General features: G+C 35.2%; 1 protein-coding gene across 3 annotated transcripts in view; it reads right to left on the bottom strand.

Annotated features, from left to right (window-relative positions):
• The window catches only part of LOC106670380 (cadherin-99C), a 401762-nt gene extending 383175 nt beyond the window's left edge, over window positions 1–18587 (bottom strand). For all 3 annotated transcript variants that reach the window (XM_024227116.1, XM_014400658.2, XM_024227175.1), the window contains exon 1: window positions 18427–18587. The gene's annotated coding sequence lies outside the window, so the exon portion shown is untranslated. The remainder of the gene's footprint in view (window positions 1–18426) is intronic.
• Between the last annotated feature and the right edge of the window lie 1063 nt (window positions 18588–19650).

Below are 19650 nucleotides of genomic sequence, written 5' to 3'. Positions count from 1 at the left end.
ATAACTACCTACCTAACTATGTTCCTATATCTATGTACATTGTATGTTTGAAGACTACAACCCGAATCCTAATCAACAGCTCCAAATGACAAAACATTTCTTACAAAACATGTTTGTCTTGTTTCATTGATTTTACTAATATGTGTGTGAAATTTGTCTTTATGTATTATAACCCTTGCAGAATGCTTTTTCATTTGACTTTGATCATAAAGGAATAAGGACTTTTTCAAGAAGAGATAAACAAAAACATAAAATAGTCTGTTAAATAAGTTTCATTTTAAAACTGTCTGTATATAAATAAAAATAGTAAATAGTACGTCAGATAAAAACCTTTCTTTTTTTCGAATTTCCCATTGATACACGAATGGGAAAGTAGAAAAAGAGATTCTACAGGATTGTTACATTGTGTGTTCTTTTTTGTTTATTTTCCCCATTGGTGGTGGGTTTTTTAGGCGGGTTTATGCGAAGTGCCGAATCATCGAACATTACGATTGAACTAATTCTGTAGGAAAGGGAGCAGAACAATTTTCCGTGAGGAGTATCTGTGTTAATTGTGCCTTTTCGTTAAAGAGGAGAAACAACGGATTTCGATTTCTCCCTGTTAAAATTTAATGAAAACAACGCCACGAGCCGGTCGTTACACAGCTTTCTTATCTTAAACAAAAAAGGGTTTTTTTGATTGATTAAAAAAAAGACCAAAAATATTGTCAGACTAGTTGACGTTCATCAAAAAGATGATTGATTAGCAAACCTTCAGCAGGTGGTGGTTCAAGCAGGTCAATAATGTTGTTGCGAGTTTTTAAGGTGTCGAATTTCCGAATTTTTAGATAACCGGGAGATAATGTCCGAGGATGGTAGAAATCCGCCGGAAGAATGCGGGAGAAACGCCAAATTCCTACGACCTAACGATCCAGCATTACGAAAGGACGTTTCCAGTGATATGCTGCCCAAAAGCCGTTAGTTTTCTTTTTGTTTTAACAAGGATCCGATGAAGATCTACACGCTTGTTTCGAGAAAAAATGGCCGGCTTGGACAATCTTGTCGAATTCTTTTTTGACGTACCTACAAGAACAGGAAAACAATAATATACATTATTTTACAGGTCAAAGATAATCTCGATTCCCTTAAATCGTAAATGGCCCATTAAATTTATAAGTAAATTTATATATCACATTCAAACTTTTTTTGCAAAACCAAACCAAAAAATACATTTCATGACAATAAAACTAATTTTACAATACCCACAACGGAGGCTTCGGACATGGCACCATTCTTCTGAAACCTTTTTTGGTGGTACTAGGCTCAAAATTATTAGACGTGCCTAAGAGCCGAGATTTTTTAAAAGTAATTTAAATTTGTTATGCTTTTATTATAAAGTTATCATGTACATCAGACCATTTCTCCAAAGGATAATAAAATAATACGTAAGATTAATCTAAGTAAGATAAGATATACGAACATTTGAAAAATTTAAAAGTAGCTTCCTTTAAATTAAAATATTTGGTTTTCGAAAAGAACCAATCGCATTCGTTTTAAGTGCCATTTTAAGCTCTTAAGTACGAATTTTCATAGCAATCGTAAAATAGACAAGTTGCGCTTAATTAGCCAGTCAATTTTTTCTCCTACGAAAAGACGCTTCGAGAAAACAAATGTTTTTTGAACAATTTTAATTAAAAATTGGATTATGTTGTTTTAAGCACTCTGTAAAGCCTTTATCTACGAATTTTTATAGTAAACTAAAAATAGGCATATTGGGACTAGATTTTTTTTTGCCAATCTCCTGTGTTCCATTTAAGAATCTATAATTCCTCTGGATATCATTAAATGCTTACTATTACAACCGTTGGAAAATCGAATTTTCTTTTCTTTGAACTTTGCCGACATCCTTTGTTTTTTCACGTTTTACAAGTGACGAAATCAACAAAAACTCAATAAACTACAAAAATATTCTGATATTTATATGGAAGCCAGATTTGTACCGTTACATGTAGTTTGTATGGTTCTAAAACCTTATAAAATCTGCTGTAGATAGAGATTTGAAAGTTATCTTCATTTTTAGGATTTTCGAAAAAAAATCGGAGATTTTTAGTTCGGCGAAAATTTTGAGAAAAAATAATTATTTGCGTTGCAGTGGGATCATCGTTCGGCAAATTTAGTTGCAGTGCGAAAGGAGGTCAGTCACTGGCATAATATCAAAACATTGGTGATTAGACGATTGTGCGAATGAATTTATTTGCGTGAGTTTTTAAGTATGGACATGGTCTGTGTGGAATAACGAGTACCCGCAGGCCTACCGAACCAATTAGGTTAACTCAGGATATTCGATGCATGCTGTTACTCATGTGAATGTATGTACTGGCTTGAATGAAGGGAGATCGTCAAGAACAAACACGTGAAAAACACGTTTAAGTTGTTAATATAATTTTAGAGGTGGGATCTCACCAGAGAGCTCTTGAGAAGAGAATAGGCAAATGTTTTAATGGTACGAATGAGTAAATTAATCGACTTAGGAAATTGTAATCACGTGATGAAGGGTTAAACTTCGAAGCTGAAAGTAACAACAAATGTGAGATAGAAAAAACGAGAAGACCACCCTAGGAACAAAGAAGTATTTTTTAATTTTCTGAAAAATTTGTATTAACTGATTTTTAGAAGTGCAAAAATCAACTATTGCCGGTCAACTTTGTTTCCCCATGAAAAAAATATTTTATTTTACTTTGCTATGTCACTCGAGAACAACATAATTACATGCCTGTTGTTACTTAAAAAAATGCAAGATATTTTAAAAATACATTTACAATGTAAATAGATTTATAGGAAATATTGATTTCATATGCGTAAGATTCGCGGCATATGGCAAAATCATGTAAGGTATAAAAATATAAGAATGTTTAAAGATGAAGAACCTCCTGTAATGTTTCCTCTGGTTCGGTAGAGAGGGTTAAAAGTTATACGCATTAAATCCACTAATTTCGTGGTCCGCTTGACCAATTAATTAAGGTTTTTAGTTGAGATAAAAAAGTCTGCTTCACGAGCGGGATTCGAACCCACGATCTTCGGCTTGATACGCCGCTGCTCTACCACTTGAGCTATCGTGACCTCGATCCATTCGGACACCAACTTCCCATCTCAACCTTTTTGAATTTTCCCTCCTTGATCGTGGGTTCGAATCCTGCTCGAGCCATTGACTTTTTTATCTCAACTAAAAACCTTAATTAATTGTTATACGCATTGTGTAGAGATTAGTGACCGTTAATCGATATCTGAATAACTATGTTATACGCATTATTGTGATTTTAATGTTTTTTGTTTATTAAAAAATTTAACCTGTTTTGCTATGAATTACAGAAAAATATTTTTGATATACTATCGCCAAAATACGTTTTATTAAAATCGTTTATTTCCGTATATCGGTAGCCTCTCCATGGAAGTACACATGAAAATAACAAAACGCCAACGATATAAATAGACACATGAGGTACAAAATAAGTAATAAAAATTAATAAAGATATAAAATGTCAATTCTTTAATTTGAAACCCCTTCTGTATAATTTCACATAAACATAACATATAACGTAAAAGGTGCTATTGTGAAATGGATCCCTAGGACGGCGGCGGCAAAAGATTTAGCCGAAAAGTCTCGCCTAACATTAGTAATTATTCTTTCAACTTGTATTTTACACAGAAAATATCATAAAAGAAGCTATCATAAAACAGATGTCTCGAAGCACAAAATGATTTGCGATTACAGTCAGCTCATCGCAGAGAACCGCACGGTGACGCTAGCCCTCGCAGGGTAAACAAAACGCATGCTAATCTATGCCAATGACGGCTTCTTTATTTGTGATTTATGCTTTTACTCGCACACTATCGCACGGCACACTCGGCTCCGCTTGCGGTGTAAACAGGACGCACGCTGATCCATGCAAAACCTTTCCAAGACTGAAATATCTTTTTTACACAGTTTGCTCTTAATTGCCTGAAAGACTATCACACAAATAACGAATATGAATAAATGTGACTATAGAAGCGTATCATCGCTGAATTTGGAAGTTCGATATAATGCATATATTCGATAACAGGAGAGACGGCCGTTTAAAACGTAGATAACATAATAATGTCAGATCCTTAAAGGCAACTTTTCAGATCCTGTCGCCGTTTCAGGGCTTCGTTTAGATTCACGCCGAACTTTTTTCCTTTGGTACAAGAGGATTAAGTCTGAAACCAGTTCTCTCTCCTGAGGAAATTGACCTTAGCTCTAGAATTTCATTGAGAGCGACACCCTTTCTATCATACAAAGGATGCCCGGCTGAAAAGAAAAAAATTCAACCACGCATCGCAATTCTAAGGAAATAAGAGGGTTCCTTTGTTAAATCATTTCCCAAAACTAATAACGATTTGGCGGATATCAGACCTGGCTTCGTTTTGTTGTCAAATTAATTGTTAGACGAGATCCTAACTATCAAGAATAGGCCTTTCAAGCTGAAATATATGCCGTCAACACTTGTGCTTTAGAAAATCATGAGATCGGATATCCAAGCAGCTATTAAAGCATTAAAATGTAAATCACATCAAAATCAGTCCAATTCATCCAAAAAACCTGATGATATCTTGGGTACTAGGATACAAGGGAATTTTTGGTAACCAAAAAGCAGGAACATTAGGCCGGAGAAGGATCTGCAAGATCATATAAGGTCCTTAACCTATTCCTGAGATAACAAAACAAACACAGCATCCTCCGCAAAATAGTCAAAAGAAGAAATGGATAAACTATCCAGGTGTTAGACATGATTGCTAAAACAACCCTCACCAAGATTGGCAACTCACTGTTACAATTTGAAAGGGGTAAACTCAGAGAAGTGACTATTTACTAGTCACTAGGATCTAAAAAAAAAATCTACACAACGTAGGCATATCAATGATGATCCTCAAAGAGAAGGAAGAAATAGCTACTCATGTCATCTTCAAATGCGAATCAACCGCTCAATGGAGACATAAACTGGAAAGGAATTATAGCAAGGACAGTCAATTTCCTAATACTTCTTAGAAGAAAGATCGAGTCGATTGCAGTGAACTAAGGGCTAGAAAATTACAGCCAAATGGCTTCCATTAGCGTAAAACTCAGTGGAATGATAGCTACTACCAATCACTGGGATCTGAGAAAACATCTACACAACATGGGCTTATTCAAAAACGACCCCATTCCTATTATACAATGAGCAGGAAGAAAGTGTCACCCTTCGAATACGAAGCAACCGAAGCATAAGTACCAACGACAATTAATGACCTAATACTTCTTAGGAGAAGGATCGAGTCGAATGCACTGAACTAAGGCACTAGGTCAGTACAACAAGCCAGGTTATTTGGGGAACAAAAGCCCTCTCTTCCTATTAAAATCCTTCTATCATCATCATCATCTTTACCACCATCAATAACAATTTCGTGGATGTCAAACCCGGCACCTTTTACACAGACCTTTAGTAATGAATTGCTAGACCCATTCGCCTCAGATAAGTTTTGACTACTGGTGGTGGTGCGATTACTTTTAAATCGGGAGACTTTTAAATGCACAAGAAATGGGGAAGAGAGTAGTCTGGCAGTAAAAGGGCGAACATAAGGCAGATCAGAAAAACTAAAACTACCACACTACAGATTACTAACAAGACTCTCAAAGGGCAAATATGAATTCAAATTTGCAGAAATCCACGCTGTTATTGAAAAAGTTTTTTAATGAGCATGAACCCATTTATCATTTTAAATGTACTAGAATGCACAGTCATTTTCTTAAATCTTCAGTGTGCGCCCAGATTCCAAGCTGACCTTTAACTCGCTTGATCCATTTCAACCCCCCCCCCCGACACTATTACCGTAAACGACCCCAGTCGAAATGAGTGTCGTTGGCATTTTCAGCCGTGGGAAAAGTTAACACGCAGTTATTTGCATATGATCCGCCGATCTGGAGTGAGAGTGTTTCCATCACGATTATTGCACAATGTCAATCGGAGCCGTCTCAATTAAAACGGATGATCGGGAGTTGGCCGCGGAAAGATTGAGATCGTCCCATCATCAGTTCAAAGCGTGCAGCGTGCCTTTCCAATTCAAATCATTTTCGCCTATAATCAAATTACAGGCCAGATGTGATCTTTTTCCTTTCCTCAACTTCATTCAGCCAAAACAACTTTCTAACCTTCACTCTAGTATATTTTATAGAAACAATTTAACAGATCATATAAGACATCAATGCTGAGGATCAATGTAAAGACCTATAAAACGTCTTCCTGTCAAGCTAGCTCGTATTCGTTCTTTATTTTAGTAATTTTTATTTTAGTAACTTGTAATTATAATTTTTATGTTTTGTTGTTTACTGTTATTTTTAAAGAAAAATGTAAGATATAGCTAAATCAAAAATTAAAGGAAATAACACAATTTAACTAAAAATGTTGCTGTGGAAACAATGAATTATTCAATTCAGCACCCAGTATTTCCTCCTCTTGCGTTGAACACCGGCTTGGGCGATCGAAGTCACGTTAGTGGTAGAGCAGCGGCTTATTTAGCCGAAAGTCGTGGGTTCGAATCCCCCAAGTGACATAAATTTTTAATTTCGAAAAAATTGTGTAAGGAACAACATGTTCAGATAACACATCTTCAAAGTGTCGTGTAGCAGTAAGGGAACCCTCCAATCAATTTGTGCGACCTTCCATAGAAATCCATGCCAAAACCATAACACCACCACCTCCATATTTTCTCCGGAGTGAAGATGTTCCGGAGATATATGGAGGCTCTCCTGTTTTTCTTCAAACCCTCACTCGGCCGTCAGAAGACCTCAAACAAAACCTTGACTCATCCGAAAACAAGATTTTACCCCAATCTCTCAGACCAATTGCTGGGATTTCTTGCGAAACTTTACCGAGCTGTTCTGTGCCTTGTCAGAAGTTTTGGACCAGTGGAGACCTTCTCGCACGTAATCCAGCTTCTGAAAGTCTTCGCCTTGCACTGCATGAACTGACATTAGAATTTCTAACTTGTTGAATTCGTTGCTTGATCCCAACAGCGGCAGATTGCTGATTCGGAGATCATTCGACAATATACAATAAAACCATCATCATCTGAGATGTGACACGATGGAGGCTTTATTCATGCCTTATTGAGTAACCCCCAGTGGGTCTTGATAGCGATGGAAGACCCTTCGGATAGTTGTTCTAAGAATTTTAAGCACCCTGGCCACATACGCTTCACTTCGCCCATCTTCCAACAATGCTATCATTCTAGCCGAAGCTTAAAACCACCACTCAAACAAATTTAAAACTTAAAAATGGTTCGACTTAAAAAAAATCAAACTACCGGAACGTTTGAAAGAAGCTTTACAGAAAAACCAACATTTGGCTATTCAAAGATTTATTACAAAATCCAATTGTAACACATGTGGTTTTATCTGTGTTTTATTTACCTCTAATCGTTTAAAACGGACGAAATATTGTTGTAGGATAATCGATGGAGGATGTTTTAAGAGATAGTTAAAAATATTAAGGGTGGCCAATTTTATGTGGCCAATATGACTCTATGATAACGCTTATGCCGAAGTTTTGGTAGTGAGCGAAAATACTGATCTTATATCCCATAAAATCTAGTACTAGAGCTATAATATATAGTTAAGACAGTATCTCATACTTGTTGAAATGGGCAAAGCAATGTAATAACACATACCAGGTACTAAACGATACGCCCAGCCATTGTATCTTACATTAATTAAAATTGCAATCACAAAGGTACTGTGGATAGTTTTGGCCCTCCTTTCCATTAATTTTTAAGGCTAAAAAACACGTAAAAGTAAAGTAATTCTTATCTTGGTGGAATGCTTAATGTCCAATTAGTCGTTGGGTGTGGCAAACAAGGTGCCAGAACCACATTACATACTTTTTTCCAAATTAATCTCAAATAAAATACAAATGGTATTCCCACCGAGGACCGGTACGGTGCCCTTACACTCAACCACAGCGGACCCTTAAAATATTTTTCCCCAGATTTTTACAAATATCTCAAAGATTATTAACTTTTTTTAAACCTCCGCTTAATAAGATTGTAGAGCATTTAATTATCATTGAAATGGATACTTTTAAAACATCCTAGATATGACAAATAAATAGAAATAACCAATTTGTCATTTTTTTTAAATGATTGTTTTTCTAACTGGCAAAATAAAAAGTGAAAGAAGAAATTTGAACAAATTTATGATTTTCTAATCGTCTATTTTTTAATTTTTTTTTCCAAACCTGTTTTAAAGAATGTCGAAAGTATTCTTGGCGTAGTACGCAACAAAGTAGGTTAAATTAATTTAGAGCAAAAAATAAAATGAATATTCCGTTTTTTAACACCCTTAAAAACCCTTGAAAATAAATTTTTGAAAATTTAAAAAAAAATTTCTATTTTAAATTTTTAGATTTTTTTTAGAAAATCACAAACATGGTGATAAGCTTGAATCTACTCCGGACTAAAGTAAACTTTACATGAGTTTAGAACCATAAAAACGTTAATTTATTAATTTTTCAATTAATTATATATAATTACAATTATGGTTCAACAACCGTCCTCTGTAAATAAATCGAAACCGGAGATATAAAATAAAACATTTGAAGAAATTTTTAAAAATTATTAGTATATAAAAAACCAAAATAGGCCAAGGAAGGTAAATTCAAATTTTCAACGGTTTTAATGCCGTGGACATGGGATAAAATCATTAAGAGTACATGGATAAGCAATTTGAATCTCATTGTATTGAACAAGTTGGATCTAGTAAAATTTATTTAAAAAATTCAAAATATACCTCTTGGTTTTAAGTGTGTTCTTTGATCACAGAGTTTGTAAGTATATTTATACAAGCGTGAATTATTATATTGTGAGTATAGATAACTGATTAAAAAATTTGTATTTTGTTTGTTAGTGCTCTGAGGAGGGCTTTAAAAGCCAAAAGCTTGGCTTAATTCAATACTGTGCTTCATTTGGACCACTATCCTGATCCGTCACCTGCGATAACTTCAAGTTGGTCGATACATTACATAGTTATATCTGATAACAACAGCGAAAGGTCAGCCAGGACAACGAAGGACGTATCTGTGGGAGGCACGACGTTTTCAGGTATTCTTAATTCGGACAAGACGTGAATTTCAGGCCGGGACGACATTTATCATTCGGCCTGATTATCATACGAAATTTTCAAGAATTTCCTCAATCGCAGAAAGAGGAATTCGGCGAGATATGATCTTTTCGGATTTGTTTTATGCTGCCGTTGAGAATGAGTTATTTAAAGTAGGTCTTAGCATTTTTCATAAATATGTGTCGTCGTTAGCTCAAGGTAGTTTCAGCGTTTAAAATTTAACAAAGGACTATAAAGTTTGTATATTTAGCGATATATCTTTTGTACACATGTACACGTTGCACTTTTAACGGGTGTTTTTTGCAATATTTAACATATTTAAAGAGAGCTCTTTGGCGGGGGCTTTTAGCATGTCCGCTGAAATAAGATGATCTGAGAGGACCAAATTTCATCATTCCGCAGACCTATTAGAAAATCTCTCAGCACAACAAATTTAATGTTTCTCCGTAACATAAACTATGAATTATTCACATTAATCACCCATCACTAAAAACGGCACTTTTTTCTTTAATATTAAGAGCCGCCCTCACACGAGTCTAGAGTTGGGGAGGTGCCTCGTTGGTAAAAATAGTAAATTCTAGGTATTACCGTATAAAGCCCAAAGACCGCTAGTAAACCTGGTTGTTCAGAAATAGCCTCTTCGTGCTTGACCTGTATCAAACTCTTGACCTTCTTATGTTCCTGATATACCGCTGAAGAAGGCGATGAATCTAAACATACATGTCTCACAGCCAAAAACGCGATAAACTAGGTAAAACAGCGAGGATCAGCAGAAGGAATGATGAGAAACGATCGAACTATCGAATGGGACTTCAACATGTATTTTCATCAAAACGCCAGGCTTTTTATTGAGTAAAACAGCGAAACTAGGCGGACCAGAATGAACGGAAGGGACCAAACTCCTAATTCCGCAGACTGTATGTGATTTTCTAACAACACAACTGATTTAATATTTCTTCAATATTATGAAATATTCATATCCATCCATCATTACTAAAAACGGAAAAATTCATAATAAAAATGCATTTTAACAGAGCAGAACAGCGAGACTAGGCGGACCAGGATCAACGGAAGGGACCAAACTCCTCATTCCGCAGACTACGTGTGATATTCGAACAACACAACAAATTTAATGTTTCTTCAATATTATGAAATATTAAATTCACTAGTTTTCGTGGTCCTCTTGACCAATTATTATTTTTCAATTAATTAAGGTTTTTAGTTTAGATGAAAAAGTCAGTGTCACGAGCTGGATTCGAATCCACTACCTTTTGAATTTTTGAAATGCAATTGAATTTTTTTGAAAAATGGCAAAAAGGAGAGAAAATTCAAAAGGTGGGGTTGAGGTGGGAAGTTGGTGTCCGAGTGGATCGAAGTCACGATAGCTCAAGTGGTAGCGTAGCGGCGTATCTAGCCGAAGGTCGTGGGTTCGAATCTCGCTCGTGACACTGACTTTTTTATCTAAACTAAAAACCTTAATTAATTGAAAAATTATGAAATATTCCCATTCGTCACCCATTACTAAAAATGAAGAAATGCATAACTAAAAACGCATTTTTACAGAGCAGAACAGCGAGACTAAGCGGAGTAGAAAAATTGGAAAGGACCAAACTATATGTTCATCACTTCACAGACGCTCAGTAGTTACAAATACTACATATTTAAAGTTTCTTCAATATTATGAAATGTGAATTATTCTCATTCAACACCCATTACTAAAACCGACTAAGAGCAAGACATTTTGGCAGGCCGAAAGTACTAGACTTGGTAGACCAGAAATGTTAGAAAGGACCCAACGTTCATCACGTCGCATTCCCCATCAGGAAATCTCATAACACCTAGTAACCTCACAACTGATTCATTATTATTTCAATTAACTAAATTGTTAATTAAGAAATGTATTCAGTCTCTTGCTAATTTAATTCCGATGGTTGTTCGCTAATGAACGGCAATAAACACACAACCAACATAACATATTTATCTTTGTTTCTGATAGAACCATAAACAAATTATAAAAATTACCCAATTAACTCGCGTCCAATTAGAAAGAACACGTTTTCCAAAATTCGTCATCTACTGCTGGTCCCTAATAATACAAAAGCCGTTCTATTAAATTCATAAAAAATATAAAAGAATTAAGATTTTCTTCGTTGAAACGTCGTTTTATTAAATCCAACTCGGGAAAACGTCTTGTTTGTCCAACTGACAGTATGCAAATCGCGTATGACGGCCGATCTGATAATGTTATAAATATAAAACAAATGTATGCACCGAACCGCCTTGCGAGAAAGTGAATTGCGAATCGGTCACGACGTCGAGATTCGAGATATTTGCGATGTATCAAGCCAAGTCGACCTACAAATCAAAACCACCTTCTAATTAATTTAACGATTCTAATTAATAAATCTACATTTGCTCAATTAAATCATTTTCTGTCTATTGACAACGACAAATAAGATTAAAATTTATTAACATTATTCTTTTTTTTTAACAAATTGTTTATTTCAATTCCAAAAGAGAGCTTTTCTATGTTTAATTTATATAAACCTCCTAGCGCCTGAGCTTACTCTCGTTCCTCTTTCGTTTGACATTCTTTCTGATTCGCTATAATCGGATTTCCTTCAGTACAAAGTCCCTGTAAGAATTGATTGAACACCAATTAAATTTACTTCTCTATTCCCCTCATAATAATAACAAAAATTGTATGTCTAAATAATACCGATTGCTCCTTTGATACTTTTAAACTAATTTTGATGTTTTTCCCCCAAATGAACTTTAAATAAGTCATAAAAGGTTGATAATAAAAATAAAAAGTGTTATTTTAAACTGTGCAGCGCAAAGGGAAAATGGTTCGTTTATGGTGAAAGACGGAATCACTCTTTCACATGTAAATGACTAGAACTTGGCAACATTGCTCAATAAATGCTGGGAAGCATACAAATTAAGTCTGAAAGATATGTAAAAATGAAAGTATCTTTTTAAATAAATAAATAAAACATTGAAGAATTAATACGTTATAATAATAATATATTGCTGTAATGCACTATCTATTAATTACTGTTGATTAGAATTGATTTCATTAATTAGTAATGTTTTAATAAATTTAGTTAAATAAATATAATTAATTGAAATTAAATTAATATAATTAATTGATTTCTGTACAGTCTGCGGGGTTAACCTCTAGTTTGGGCCTTTCCGATCATTTTGGTCCGCCTAGTCTCGTTGCTTTGTAAATCGTCTTTAGTTAGGTATTTTGCTGTTTTTAGTAGATAGTGTGGAATTTGAATAGTTCCTATTTCAAAATATTGAAGGAACATTAATTTTTTTTTTAGATTTCCTTTTGGGATCTCCGAGGGATTGAACCTAGTATGGTCCTTTCCGATAATTCTGGCCTACCTAGCCTCGTTGTTTTTGCCTGTGAAAATGTGTTGAGAGTGCCATACGACAGACAAGAATGACACATCTACACGGAAAACAAACACTTTGAGCCCTGAAGATGATCTCAATAAAGATCGAAACGTTGGCATGATAAAAAAAGTTTTTTTAAAACCTACGTCACTCCAGACCGCATTTCATGACTTCCAAATAATCTTTAAGTAACGGTCACTAAACACTACATATTAAATTTAAATACAACAGTGTTACCCAGCTTCAACAAAGGGATGAAACTAGATTGGTTTGAGAAAGTTGAAATGAAAAAATGTAAACATTAAGCATAAATGTATAAATAATATAATAGGTTTTAATTTGCCTCCCATTTTAAAAATGTAATACCCGTTTCGACTTCTCGTCATTTCACTAGTGAGTTTGTCCTTTTATTGTTTTTAAAACATACAATTCACATCAACCTTATGTTTACATCGGCCAGACACAATATTTTAAACTTATTATAATAAAAACCCAAACCATGCACGACTGAAGATGGCACGACCATAATGGGGCATCGGACAGCAGACCAAATCTTTCAAATAAAATGACCTTAGAAAAAGTATAATTAATTAAAATTATTTTTAACTCGATTAGGTTTCGTGGTCCGATTGACCAAGTAAATTCTTTTCAATTAATTAATCTTTAAGTAAGGTATTGGTTGAGATAAAAAAGTCAGTGTCACGAGCGGGATTCGAACCCACGACCTTCGGCTTGATACGCCGCTGCTCTACCACTTGAGCTATCGTGAAGTCGCCGAAGGTCGTGGGTTCGAATCCCGCTCGTGACACTGACTTTTTTATCTCAACCAATACCTTACTTAAAGATTAATTAATTGAAAATTATTTTGAACGTCGTGATTGTTTACAAAAATATTTCAAATATGTAAATAATTAACTTCCGAATTCCTTTAGCGAGCTTTTTGTGTTTTTTTCTTTATGGTATCCCATTGTACACTCCAAATGTACACAGTAGGCGTAAGTTATTATGTTATTATTTTCTTTTAAACGTCATTATTAAAGATTTACTGCCGTTTAACCTCAGAACTAGTTCAGCGTTACAATTCAGTTATAATTTAAAGGTTGTATGCGTTCTAGTTTTGCACGATAAATTGATACCTCGTGTGGGTGTGTTTCTGGTCTGCGCCTGTGGGTACGATAAACAATAATTAAGATAAATATATTTCTATGTATGCCTGAATCCCGTGTTGACTTTAATCCTCAACACGAGAGTCGATAAACCACGAGGATGTTATTATCTTTGCTTGTATTAACAGAATGTTAATCACAGGGAAAAGGTGATTTTTATACATTCGGCCGGGCTTCTGTTTGTACGGGTCCGGACAACCTCCCAATTCGGATAGAAAATGATAGACCGATCCGCCGCCATTCGCTCATCGAGGGGCCCACGGCTTCAGTTTTGAATAATAACGCCGATAAATCAAATGGGATACACCTTTGGGATTGACGCCGTTATTAAAAAAGCGTGATGAATAGAGGGAGGAGATGAGGCCAGATGACAGAACGATGATTCCTGAGGGAAAACTGCTAAATAGGGCACACCGATCCCGCTGGGTCTTTTTTTGCGAATAGAGCTCTCATGGTGAGACCCACCATCCAATCTTGGATATGAACTCCTGAGGGCGTTATTTACGAAACCGCGCCGCCCTTTTGTGCCGAATGGACACGGTTGAATCGGAGTCGATGACGTGACGCGATTCGGGACGACCTTTCGACACCCTCCTAACTCAAACGTTGATAGCCTCGGGGTGACCGCCACGAATCTAAACGGCCGCCCTTTGCCCTCCCCCGCAAATCCAGTTTCCTCTTTGAGTCTGTTTACCCATCACCTGTCCTTTCAACGTTATCGCAATTTGTAAATTTTTAAACATTTCCAAACTGGAAAAACTCAGTAAAGATGAAGAACCAGTGTTAAAGGTTGTTCTGAATACTTAAGGAAGAAATCGACAAACATGGAAAGAAACAAACTTTTAACTTCAGCTTTTCAACAACACCAGTAAGAATAACAACTAGGTGTAATGTATTCATTTAGCTACTTATTATCTTATCGATCATATTCACTGCCATGTCTTAAGACTTTTTTTCTGCTCACTTTTCAGTATACCCTTAATGCCGTCACTACTGTGCAGGTGCCAGGACGTTCGAAGATTTTATCCTGAGTATCTTATTTTGTAACATCTGGACGATTTTCTCATTTATCTACTCGGTTACACCTAAAAATCGGAGCAACATCAACCATACCTAAAAATTTGCTTGTACAGCAAGATCTGTGTTTGAAGAAAACTTCTTTTAGTTCCAGCACTGTTTATTTTGATTTCATGGAAAGTTTTTCAACTGCTTTGCAGTCATCCTCAAGCTATCAACCATCTTTTCTTTGTAGCCATTCTTTTTTGAAATTTGTTTAATGGTTGATTTTTCTTGTTTAAAGACTTTTTCCTCCATTGGCACTGTCAATACCCTAGGTAGCATTGATCTAAAGGCAGCCATTTTATGATGCCATGGGTGGTGGAGTCTCTGACTGATAAACTGATTGTTTTGTGTGGTGATCTCAACATTTACCTAAAAACTAAATTTATATTTTTTTTTATTTAACTTGTTGTTTGTTTAAATTGTTTAGTAGGCTTCGTCTCGATGGTTCAATTTCTTCAACATGTTCAAAAAACAACATTAATTTTGCCTTCTTCCATAAAGTCGTCTAGATTTTAAAATCTTTTTTGATTAATATGAGCCAAACTATTTTGCATTGCTTGAAGATAAAGAAATGTCGAAAATCATAAGTCAATAAATTTTTGCCTTTTGGCCATAAAAACTTCGAGATAAACATAATTTTCTAGAAATTTCTCTTTCTTGTTCGGCTGTTTTGGTCCAGAACATAGAATCCACCTCTGAAAATGCTGCCGCATAACGTCCAAAAAAGACAAAACTTTTAACTTTTCCTGTAAAACTTAAATATGCTAAACTCTTAACTAACTTAAGCTGAACTGCGTTTTAATCTAAAGTTTGGTCATTTTTAATCAAACTCGTCTGGCCTATTCGTACTTGTTTTGGTCCAGCTCCCAAAGAACCTACCGCTGAAGATGAGAAAATGACGAAAATGTTCTACGAGATGTTTGCCTTTTTCCTTAAAATAAGTTAAACTCTTCCTTGATTAAGTTAAGCCAATCTATACTTTAACCTTTACTTTGGCCGTTTCCAATCAATTAGTCTGGCCTATCTTTGTATCTCGGATTTGGTCAAACATCAAGAAAATCCGCTGCTGGACATGGAAAATTGCCAAAACATGTCTATCAGAACAGTAATTTTGCCTTTTGTCATAAAATGTTCGAGATGAGCTAAAATTTCACGATTAATTTAAGCTAAACTGTACAAGATAATTCAGTATAGAAGAGAAGAACAGTACTTTTGCCTTTTACTAGAAAAACTAAACTAAAAAATTTAATGAAACTGGTATTTTGGACGTTTCTGATCAATCTAGTCTGGCCTATTCTCCTTATTTTGCCACAGAAACCCGAAAACCCAGATTTTAAAATGCCGAAAATAGAAAAAAAAGCAAGAACAATTTTGATCTGTTCCATAATAATGTTGAAATCATCTCTGAAAAACTTTTTAAGTAAGTGAACTTTTCATCTGTGGTTTGGTCGTTTCCGATCAACTGTCTGTCGTATCTTCACTTTTTTGGGCCAGCACCCAGACAACCCAACGCTAAAAATGGTAAAATGCCAAAATAAAAAAGAAAACAAGAACAATTCTGGCCTGTTCCTTAAAAAATCCATAATCAGGCTAAACTTCATTACAGACAGTAAGGCGGAGTTGTTAGTTTAAACAAAAGCTCGATGGTCTGAGGAAGCTTCTGAAGTAAAAAAAAAATTAAAGATATCATCTTTTAACAGAATCTTATCAGACAAAACTTAAAACAGCAAGGCAAGCTTTACTTGAATTAGGACATCATATTATTTATACGGGCTGTAGAGATCAGTCAAGTAAGATCTCACAAAAAATTATATTTTTAAGTTTGCTCTTCAATTTATTTTGGTTTTATCTTATATCTAAATTTTTTTAAATCTTTTCACAAAGATGTTTTTAAACAGTCTAGAAACGGAGTATTTTTCCAAGCAGTAAGATTAATTTATGTTGTTTATATATTTTTTTAAAGAGAAGAGGGAATCTCGCGCGTACCCTTGAGACTTCTAACTGAACTTTTTTCTCTCCTGCTCCGAACTCATAATTAATTCAAATTGCAGGTCCACGCTTTTAGAAGATCACTAGGCGGTCCTCGTAGGTACATATTTCCGCTCCGTTTGCCAACCCCTTTAGAAACACCTTCCGGAAGAGACCTAGATTGGAATTATTTTTCAGGAATCCCTGTAAGAAACCTTATGCAATAACCAAGGGAATGGAGCTGAGGCAATGTTTAAAGATCACTTGTTTATATTCGAAATAATGAATTTCGAAAATATATTTTAAAAAATTGTGAAATTGATATTGCTATTGTAAGCTAGACTATTTCTTGGCTAACTTAAGCCAACTAATTAATCTGTTTAGTTGTAGTTTTGTCGTTTCCAGTTCCAGTTTTTTAGGCTTTGGACCAAAACAGCAGAACCGGAATAGATCCAACAATAGTTTAAATGTTGGTACAGCTTAAGTTAGTTAAAAGTTTAGCTTATTTAAACTTTTGTTGTTTTTTATTTGGCAAGTTGTCATTTTCAGCTGTAAGACTTCTGGTGCTGGACCAAAACTGGGAGAACGGGCTATGTCAGACTTGGTTAAGTTAGGCTTAGAAAGGCATGCTTTAAAAAACTTTAGAAAAAACAGGCAAAATTTTTCCTACCCGTTAAACCATTCACAGAATTGTCCAGCTTTAGGATGTCCTTAGTTCTAGACCAAAACAGCAATAATAGACATTTTTCAAATCTTTGCCGTATCCTCTGTTGGTTTTTCTGGGCCCTGAATCAAAACAGCAAGATAGGTTAGACTAGGATGATCGGAATCGACCAAACTATAACTTAAAAGATGGTACAGCTTAATCTACTTATAAGTTTAGCTATTTTTGAAGCTTTGCAGGAAAAAGCAAAATTGTTGACTCTTTTAAACGCGTTGGGGCAGCGATTTCTGGTGGATTCTGTGATCTGGGTCAAAACAGCCGAACAAGAAAAAAAGAATTATTCGTTCTGGGATTTTTTTCTTCGAGCCTGCGGGTTCATGGACCATAGTTATTTACGCAAATCTATTGCACTGAAGATGTCGAGTAGCCGATACGCATCAGACCAAAAAAGCCAGGATAAGAAGTGCAAGATGATCGGAAACCACCAAACTACAGGTTGTTGACTTTGCAGGCTTCAAGAAAAAATCCCGAATTTTTTTTACCGATAAATCTTGACTAGATTTCTTGATATAACAGGGAAATTACGAAATTATCACAATAAATTATTTCATTCCTTTAATTAACTGACAGTTGGAACATTCAGAAGCCTGACTATCACAGTAAACAAAGGTATAAACACAAGATTATCTACGATTTTAAAACCACCCGGGCCCGGACAATCGCAAAAATAAAAACAAAGGACTATACCTCAAATATAACAGTATTTACTACTTTTGTTTCACTGATAATAACAATTAATTAAAATTTAAACATATAAAGTTTAGCATGGTATTTCTATGTTGGTTGAATCAACGAACGAGGCATAATTTTTGATAATTCTGATCCATAAAAAACTGTCCGAAAACACAGAATACATTTTTATTAGTTCTATTTCTTCAGTGTCATGAAGCAATTAGATTTTTTATTTTTTAAGTAGAAAAATAATTTAACTCGATCTCACAAAATACCTGTGAAGTGGGAATAATCCAAAAAGTGTTGTCATGTAAGAATCCAAAAAGAAAACGGAAAAATCGTTCACTGTGTTGACAAAAGCGAGAACGGAGCCGGTATCACTGAGTGACGCGGACAGAAGAAGACGGGTCGGAGGTTGAGCACAAACTGAGTGAGACGTGGGTCCTCGAAGCGGCAAAAGTTGTTGCAGAAGAGAACGTGGCTCGGTGAGGAGGAGGCGCTTTCTCTCGACGGCGGCCCGGACTTATTCGATGCTTCGCCCAGGCCGAGTCGGCGGGCTTGACTGGAAGTCTAGAACTCTTCGTTCGTTTTGGGAGTTTAAATACTTGTGCCGGACTAACTTAACAACGAATCAATCATTCAAGGGACAGACCATAAATGACCACACTCCAGATAAGGAGACATAAAAGCACTTACAACAAAGTTTATGGGAAAAATGGCTACATGAGTGTAATAATGTGATGTATGACCATGCAGGAGCAACATAAGAAAGGAAAGACTACTGGCTAGACTTCGAATGTGCTCATCTAGCAAACTTCTGTCCAAACTGTGGGGTGTCGTTATCGGTTCTGCATATAATCACTAAATGACCAACATGAAAGGGAAAAAAAGAAACTTACGGAACTTGCAAATGAAATCAAGACGATAATCGAAGGAAACGAACAAAACATAAGACAGCTAATAGAAGTTGTAAATAAAGAAAAATACAGGGTGTTCGGCTACTCGTGTTACAAACTTTGCCAGTAGATTCCATAATCAAAATGAAACCAAAAAGTCCTAATTAAATATGGTACGATTCTCAGCAGTTTCAAATAAAAAATAATTACTCAAAACTTAAAGGTTTTCTTGCGTTTTAGTAACCAAAACTTTGAAAAAAAAATTATTTTTCAAAGTTCTGGCTACTAAAACGCTTATTTCACGAGCGTTTACAAGTTTAATATTGATCACTCCTTATTGGAAATTTAACGTAGTTTTCAATGGTATCAACAGATTTGTCCAAAACCTTTTAGTTTCGGATTTATCATTGTTCATGAAGAAAGGTCGTGAAATCTCAAGAAATCAGGAAAAGTGGAATAACTCCGAAACTGCTGAGATTCGGGTCATTTTTTTTTTTTTTTTTTTTTTTTTTGCATTGACATTTTGTCTTCAGCCGTGTTTTTTGTTATCATTATTTTTTTTATTTTTTTATTTGTTCGTTATAAATTATTTATAAGCTGCAA

Source organism: Cimex lectularius, unplaced genomic scaffold (assembly GCF_000648675.2).
Source record: "Cimex lectularius strain Harlan isolate CLEC.00 unplaced genomic scaffold, Clec_2.1 scaffold69, whole genome shotgun sequence".
NCBI lineage: Eukaryota > Metazoa > Arthropoda > Insecta > Hemiptera > Cimicidae > Cimex > Cimex lectularius.
The sequence above is the reverse complement of the archived record's forward strand: the minus strand, read 5'-3'. Positions and strand labels throughout refer to the sequence as shown.